This window comes from Odocoileus virginianus, unplaced genomic scaffold (assembly GCF_023699985.2).
Source record: "Odocoileus virginianus isolate 20LAN1187 ecotype Illinois unplaced genomic scaffold, Ovbor_1.2 Unplaced_Scaffold_24, whole genome shotgun sequence".
In the NCBI taxonomy this organism is placed as follows: Eukaryota; Metazoa; Chordata; class Mammalia; order Artiodactyla; family Cervidae; genus Odocoileus; species Odocoileus virginianus.
The window spans coordinates 232,726-240,331 of NW_027224286.1; the positions used below are offsets into that span (position 1 = coordinate 232,726).

At 41.0% G+C, this 7,606-nt stretch overlaps 1 pseudogene; it reads right to left on the reverse strand.

The window, feature by feature from the left end:
• Positions 1–446, reverse strand: part of LOC110148906 (zinc finger protein 665-like) — a 47,408-nt pseudogene extending 46,962 nt beyond the window's left edge.
• Between the last annotated feature and the right edge of the window lie 7,160 nt (positions 447–7,606).

Sequence of the window (7,606 nt, forward strand, 5' to 3'; positions counted from 1 at the left end):
ACCGGGAAAAGGACTCGGCCTCTCCGGCAGCGGGGTGGCCGGCGCGGCCTCCAGGGGCAGAGGGCGAGGCTGGGGGGCGAGAATCCACCTCGCGGACGAAGACTTTACATGAGGCGGAAGGCAGAGATAGTTAAGGGTTTTAAGCAGGAAAATGTGGCGAAAGGTGGTGTCTACGTGGACCGAAGGCACAAAAGCCAAGGCCTTCGGTACTGACCTCAGAAACATCGAAAACCCAAAGGGAAACGGTCTGGGAACTCTTTTAACACTGACGTCTCGGTTTACATAGTGAGTGGGGGCGTGAGAGGGAATTTAAAGACCGCAGTGACTCCAAGACCCTGAAGATGGAGTCAAAGCACCGCAAAGCACAGAAGATTTAAGCTAGAGAAGAGAAACTTACGCTCTGCAGACTGACCTTCGTCCCAAGCATTCCGTTTCCGGGTCTGCAGAGAACTGCGCGTGCGCGAAGCGAAGAGGCGGGGCTTCCTGGGCGGGGCCTGGGCGGGGCGCTAGAGACAGGGCGGTGGGCGGTGAGACCAGGTTTGAGCCGGAGCCACCCGAGGGCGGAAAAGCGGGTGGTGGAAAGGGGGGTGGGTGTCAAGGTCCCTACCGGCTTATTTGAAGTTGCAGAAACAACTTTAAGGTAAAGTTTGCATTTCTGTGGGCCAGTTATGTCCGAAAGTAACATAACTTTCAACTTGTTCCCTTTAAACAAGTTGAAAACGGTTTAAGTTAAAAGGAATTGTTTTTGCCAGCAGGCTGCTCTCCTGCCCTGCCAATGAGGCCTAAAGACAGTTCAGGATTCTGGAAATGTGGGTCTCCCAGAGTAGTTGACATAGGACAGTAGCTGGATGCAGAAACATTTTGTGTAATTAGAATTAATTTCAGCAGTTTAAGGAAACAAGAACTGAACTTGTCTCTGTATTACACACTAGAATGAGAAATACAAAACTCTCCCTACGTTGTATGGTCTATTTCATATTGCAGAACAGCTTCTCTACTTCTATCTCTCTTTCACTGCAGAGGCCAAATTAAATACTCTGTTCAGTTCCAGAGAGAAGGACAAGATCTGGGATCTGATACTGGAGAACCAAGAGAAGTGGTAATTTAGATTATTAACCAGGGCTTTAAAAAGAGCAATATGTTTTCAAAAATTGTTATAAATTTTATTATTTCTCTTTTTGCTAATGTTTTTTAGTTATTTGCCTCTTTAAAACCAACTCCACAGTGACATATAAGAGCTATATAAACAGTTCTTCATGTAATCACATACATGATTGTATAAGTTTAAGGTATACAGCAAAATAGTCTGATTTCCCTATATTGTGAAATGATTACCACAATATATTTAACTAGCATCCATCGTTTAAGATAGATAAGATAAAAAGAGAAGTAGAAATAAGAGAATCTTTTTTTCTTTTGATGAGAACTGCTTTATTTGGTAAAATAATTATTCTGTTCCACACTTACACTGAATTATCTTCAAATATTTTTGAGAAAAGTTTACATCATAATATAATTAAGTAAATCATAAGTAAATATAATGCAATATCAAGTTCATTATATGTTCACTCTGAGAGTAATTAATATTTACCTTTTCTTCTTAAGCTGTAATGTATTTTACATCTTTGTGTTCTATTGCTGAGGGTTCTATCAGATCTGGTGAACAGAGCCTGTAAAATATACAGTATTCAGAAGACACTGGGATTTATTTCATCTAAAGAATATTAACTTTGCTGTATTTCTGAGGGCATTTAGTGGGGAGGTATATTCTCTTTAATAAAACCCTAAAGAAAGCAAAAGTAGATTATCAACCATCTGATAACTTCATATCTACCCTCAATATTTTGATGGCAATGTGTCATTAAACATCTACTTACAAAGTAGGTTTTCCCACATTCCCTACTGGTGGAAGGTTTCATCCATGAAGGTTTCTTCCATAGAAAAAATGGCAGTCAATTGACATGATGTTTACATAGAGATATTAGCATTTGGGGGCTTCCCAAGTGGCACTAGTGGTAAAGAATATGCCTAATAATGCAGTAAGTGTAAGAGACTTGGGTTTGATCCCTGGGTGGGAAAAATCCCCTGGAAAAAGAAATGACAACCCAATCCAGTATTCTTGCCTCAACAATCCTATGGACAGAGGAGCCTGGGGGTCTACAGTCCATGGGGTTGCAAAGAGCTGAATGCAAATTAGCAACTAAACAACAACAAAATTTCAATGCATTTTGTATATTGTTTTTGTGTTCTGACATCTTGAAAATCATACCTTCCCTAGAATATTTTGTAGATCCTTTTGATTTTCTACATACACCATTTTATTAACTTTCCTATTGGTGTTGTAACAAATTACCACAAACAAACTACTTGAAAACAACACAGATTTATTCTCTTGAATTCTGGAGTCCAGAATTATAAAATGATTTAAAGCACTACCCAGGTAAGAATTATTTTGTTTTGTTTTGTTTACTTTCATGGGTTTCACAGGCCATGTCATCCTTTGACTCATGACTTTCAGTTAATTAATGATTTTGTTCAAATATCTCCTTATCATATCAGCATTTCATAAACAAATTGTTTACATTACAACACATTCTCACTCCATCATTGTACCCATACACTTTCATGGTACAAATCACCATCTTACCTTTTTCTAAGACAATTTTTAATGTTTATTTTTGACCCCTCTGAGGCATGTGGCAATCTTAGTTCCCCAACAAAGAATGGAAGCTATGTCCCCTGCATTGGAAGTGCAGAGTCTTAACCACTGGACCACCACAGGGAAGTCCCACCATCTTATTGCATTCAATTATTGTGACCTACCAATATAAAATATGAGCTACATAAAGAAAGTGCATTGATTTTGCTTCCTGATAGATGGTCCATGGTTGAAATCACTCTAGAGTGACAGAATAAATGAGTGCACTCTATCACTGCAAAGAAGGTTCTCATAAGTCAGTATATCAAATCATCAAGTAAACCTATAACATCTGGGACTTCTGGGGCAGTCCAGTAGATAAGAATCCACACTTTCAATGCAGAGGGCGTAGGTTAGATGGTCAGATCCCTGGTCAGAGAAGTAAGATCCCTTCAGGCATGACCAAACAAAAACACAGCAACAAAATCCGAAACATGTAATATTTGTGGCAGCTGATTCCTCACTCTAGTAACATTTCAACCTATTTTTCTGAACATTTATCATACATTCTCCTGCTTTACTTTGTTCACACATTGTGATTGTTAGGCAACGTGTGGTCGACATCCAACTCATCAATAAAGGTATGTTTTCATGAAGCTTTCGCAAGCCACAATTTTTTAAGTTCTGGTTCTGAAAGGCTCCATTTCTCCATTATACTCCCATCAAAAAATAAAACCAGGGCTTCCCGGGTGGCTTAGCTGGTGAAGAGTCCGCCTGCAATGCAGGAGGCCTGGATTGGGAAGGTCCCCTGGAGAAGGGAAAGGCTACCCACTCCAGTATTAATTTTTTAGGGACTTCCCTGGTGGCTCAGATGGTAAAAAGTCTGCCTGCAGTGCAGGAGACCTGGGTTCAATCCCTGGGTCAGGAAGATCCTCTGGAGAAGGAAATGGCAACCCATTCCAGTATTCTTGCCTGGAAAATCCATGGACGGAGGAGCCTGGCAGGCTATAGTCCACGGGGTCGCAAAGAGTCAGACACGACTGAGTGACTTCACTAAATAAAGTAGGAGGTTTATCGTTCTCACTTAAAAGGAAGTCCAGAATGTACTGGGTGGTGGGGGATGGGTCCTCTGTCCTTTCTACTTCTATGACCATGAGCACTTAGTCTTCACGTTTCTTGCAGCAACATGACTTTTTTATGACTAAGAAGGGTGAATGCTAAGAGGCAAAACCCTTTTAATTTTTAGATTTTGTCTAATTTTTATGGAAACGAAAATCTCATGTTTTTTTCCAAATATAAGCTAGTTGTCTTAAACGACCACCATAATTTTAATAAGAAATGAGAATTTATGAATTTCATGTTTCTACCTAAACAGAGAAAGGTAATGGGAAAAGATGTCAGGAACAGATTTGTCAACTTTCTCTGATGTTTATCTTGAGAGTATAATATTCCTTGTGCACATGACCACTCTGCCCAATGAGGCAAATGAGAAGCTAAAATTAGTACCTCAGGGCTTTTCAACTAATAGATTTATTTCCTTTCTGCTCTGTCTGTGATAAGAAGTTCATGGAATTCTCCAGGCCAGAATACTGGGGTGGAATTACATTCCTCTCACAGACTAGCAAAGTCATGCTCAAAATTCTCCAAGCCAGGCTTCAACAGTATGTGAACTGTGAACTTCCAGATGTTCAAGTTGGATTTAGAAAAGGCAGAGGAACCAGAGATCAAATTGCCAACATCCGCTGGATCACTGAAAATGCTAAAGAGTTCCAGAAAAACATCTAATTCTGCTTTATTGACTGTGCCAAAGCCTTTGTCTATGTGGATCACAACAAACTGTAGAAAATTACTCAAGAGATGGGAATACCAGACCACCTTACCTGCCTCCTGAGAAATCTGTATGCAGGTCAAAAGCAACAGTTAGAACTGGACGTGAAACAACAGACTGGTTCCAAATCGGGAAAGGAGTATGTCAAGGCTGTATATTGTCACCCTGCTTATTTAACTTATATGTAGAGTACATCATGAGAAATGCTGGACTGGATGAAGCACAAGCTGGAATCAAGATTGCCGGGAGAAATATCAATAACCTCAGATATGCAGATGACACCACCCTTATGGCAGAAAGTGAAAAAGAAATAGAGTGAGTCTTGGTGAAAGTGAAAGAGGAGAGTGAAAAATTTGGCTTAAAACTCAACATTCAGAAAACTAAGATCATGGCATCTGGTCCCATCATTTCATGGTGAATAGATAGGGAAACATTGGAAACAATGATGGACTTTTATTTTTGGGGGTTCCCAAATCATTGCAGATGGTGACTGCTGTCATGAAATTAAAAGCCTCTTGCTCCTTGGAAAAAAAGTTATGACCAACCTAGACAGCATATTAAAAAGCAGAGACATTACTTTGCCAACAAAAGTCTGTCTAGTCAAGGCTATGGTTTTTCCAGTAGTCATGTATGGATGTGAGAGTTGGACTATAAAGAAAGCTGAATGCCAAAGAATTGATGCTTTTGAACTGTGGTGTTGGAGAAGACTCTTGAGAGTCCCTTGGACTGCAAGGAGATCCAACCAGTCCATCCTAAAGGAAATCAGTCCTGAGTATTCATTAAAAGGTCTGATGCTGAGGCTGAAACTCCAATACTTTGGCCAGCTGATGTGAAGAACTGACTCATTTGAAAAGACCCTGATGCAGGGAAAGATTGAAGGCGGGAGGAGAAGGGGACAACAGAGGATGAGATGGTTGGATGTCATCACCAACTCAATGGACATGAGTTTGAGTAAACTCCAGGAATTGGTGATGGGTCTGGCTTGCTACAGTCCATGGAGTTGCAAAGAGTCAGAAACAACTGAGCGACTTCACTGAACTGAACATGCACCTGTATGTCCTCCCCTAATTTCTCAGTCTCTTTGCATCAAGGCAAGGCCATGAGACCAATTTTGCTAAATAGCTTTGCATGGAAGTAGTTCATTACTCTTCTGAATAGCAAAATCCACAATTCTTCCCCATCACTGTGTCACACCCAGCATTTCCACTTTTACAAATACCCCGAGACTCTTGAGAGTCCCTTGGACAGCAAGGAGATCAAACCAGTCAATCCTAAAGGAAATCAACACTGAATATTCATTGGAAGGACTGATGCTGAAACTGAAGCTCCAATACTTTGGCCACCTGATGTGAAGAGCCGACTCATTGGAAAAGACCCTGATGCTGGGAAAGACTGAGGACAGGAGAAGTGGGTGACAGAGGATGAGATTGGTGGGTGGCATCACAGACTCAATTGACGTGAGTTTGAGCAAATACCAGGAGATAGTGAAGGACAGGGAAGCCTGGTGTGCTGCAGTCCTCTGGGTTGCAAAGAATTGGACACAACTCGGCAACTGAACAACAACAAATATATATATGTCAGTTGTTGAACCTACTTTTTGTTTCACAGGCTTATTTATCTATTTTGCAACAATGCCACACATATTGCTTTAGATTTATAATCAATCTTGATATCTGGTAGAGTAAGTCCTCCGTTTCTTCTTAATGTTAATGGTTTACAACCAAATCATTACTTTTTGCAAGACATTTGAAGCCATTTACCTACATAAACATCTTGTAAGAGATTTTTGATAGAAGTATTTTTTATAATAGCCAAAATGTGGAAAGAACCCAAAACTCCATCAAATGATGACGAGGTAAATGAAACTGTGGCATGTTACTACTTCTCAGTAGAAACGTATGAGGCACTGATAAAAATTCCAACATGGATGGCACTATGAAAACATTATGTTAAGTGAAAAAAGGGAGAAATAAGACTTTCTTTTTTTCTTTCTTTTTTTTGGCCACACAGTGCAGCATTTTGGGATCTTAGTTCCCAGACCCGGTGTGGAACCCATTCCCCAGGCAGTGGAAACTGGAGTCTTAACTACTAGACAGCCAGGGAAGTCCAAGGCCACATATTATATGACTTAATTTATGTGAAATGTCCAGGGTAGCCATATCTATAGAGACAGAAAGTAGAGTAATGTTTGCTTGTGGCTACAGATAGAATGCAGAATAACTGCTGACAAAGGGGTTTTGTTTTTGATTTAGGGGGAAGCCTGGCGTGCTTCAGTTCATGGGGTCCCAAAGAGTTGGACACGAATGAGCAACTGATCTGAACTGATGTATGATGACATTGTGGTTGGACAATATTGGAAACATACTAAATCCTACTGGTATGGTACACTTGATAAAAGTGCATTTTATTGTATGCAAATTATGCAAGTAAAGTCTCAGCTGATATCTCCATAATCTCCCCTCACCTTCCCCCAGGCAAAGGCAGTTTCCTGCGTTCATTCTCAGCTCCGACAGCTCCAAAGAGTGCGTTGTCAGGACACAGCCTTTTGACACAGAAAACTGGGTGCACTCGTGTCCCACACCTACTTCCCCAATCACACACCCAGGAGTGCCAGGGTAGGCCCCGGTCACAGCTGCAGGGCGCGTACACTGTGGTACACAGGCCACTGGGCTCGCGATGTCACACCAGCTCCCTGACATGAGTTGCCTGACATGAGTTGTCAGACAAAATTTGCTGTAACCAATATGCATGCTCTTTACTTTTCTTGAAGTGAGGTCCCTACTTCCACAGAGGCATTTATCCATATGCCATAACAGTTGATTGCTAGTGCAACGGATGCCTCCTTGCTAAGCTGGAAAGGGCCATGTGATGACACTAAAGGTTCTTTTGCCAATGAGTTAAATGATTGCTGTGAAGCTGAAATTTCTTTGAAATGAGGAAAGATTCCTGATCACTTGTTTTCTAGCTCTGCCTCCAATCCATGGGCATAAAACTCTCCCTACAAAGGCAAAACCAGAATGACGTCTGTCTCCTATGAGTTCTTGTAAGGCAACGTTTCAGTGAAAGAGACTGGTGACAGTTCTTTTTGAGCAAATAGGATAGTGAATACAGCAGTAGCACTCTTGTCTACATATTCTCCA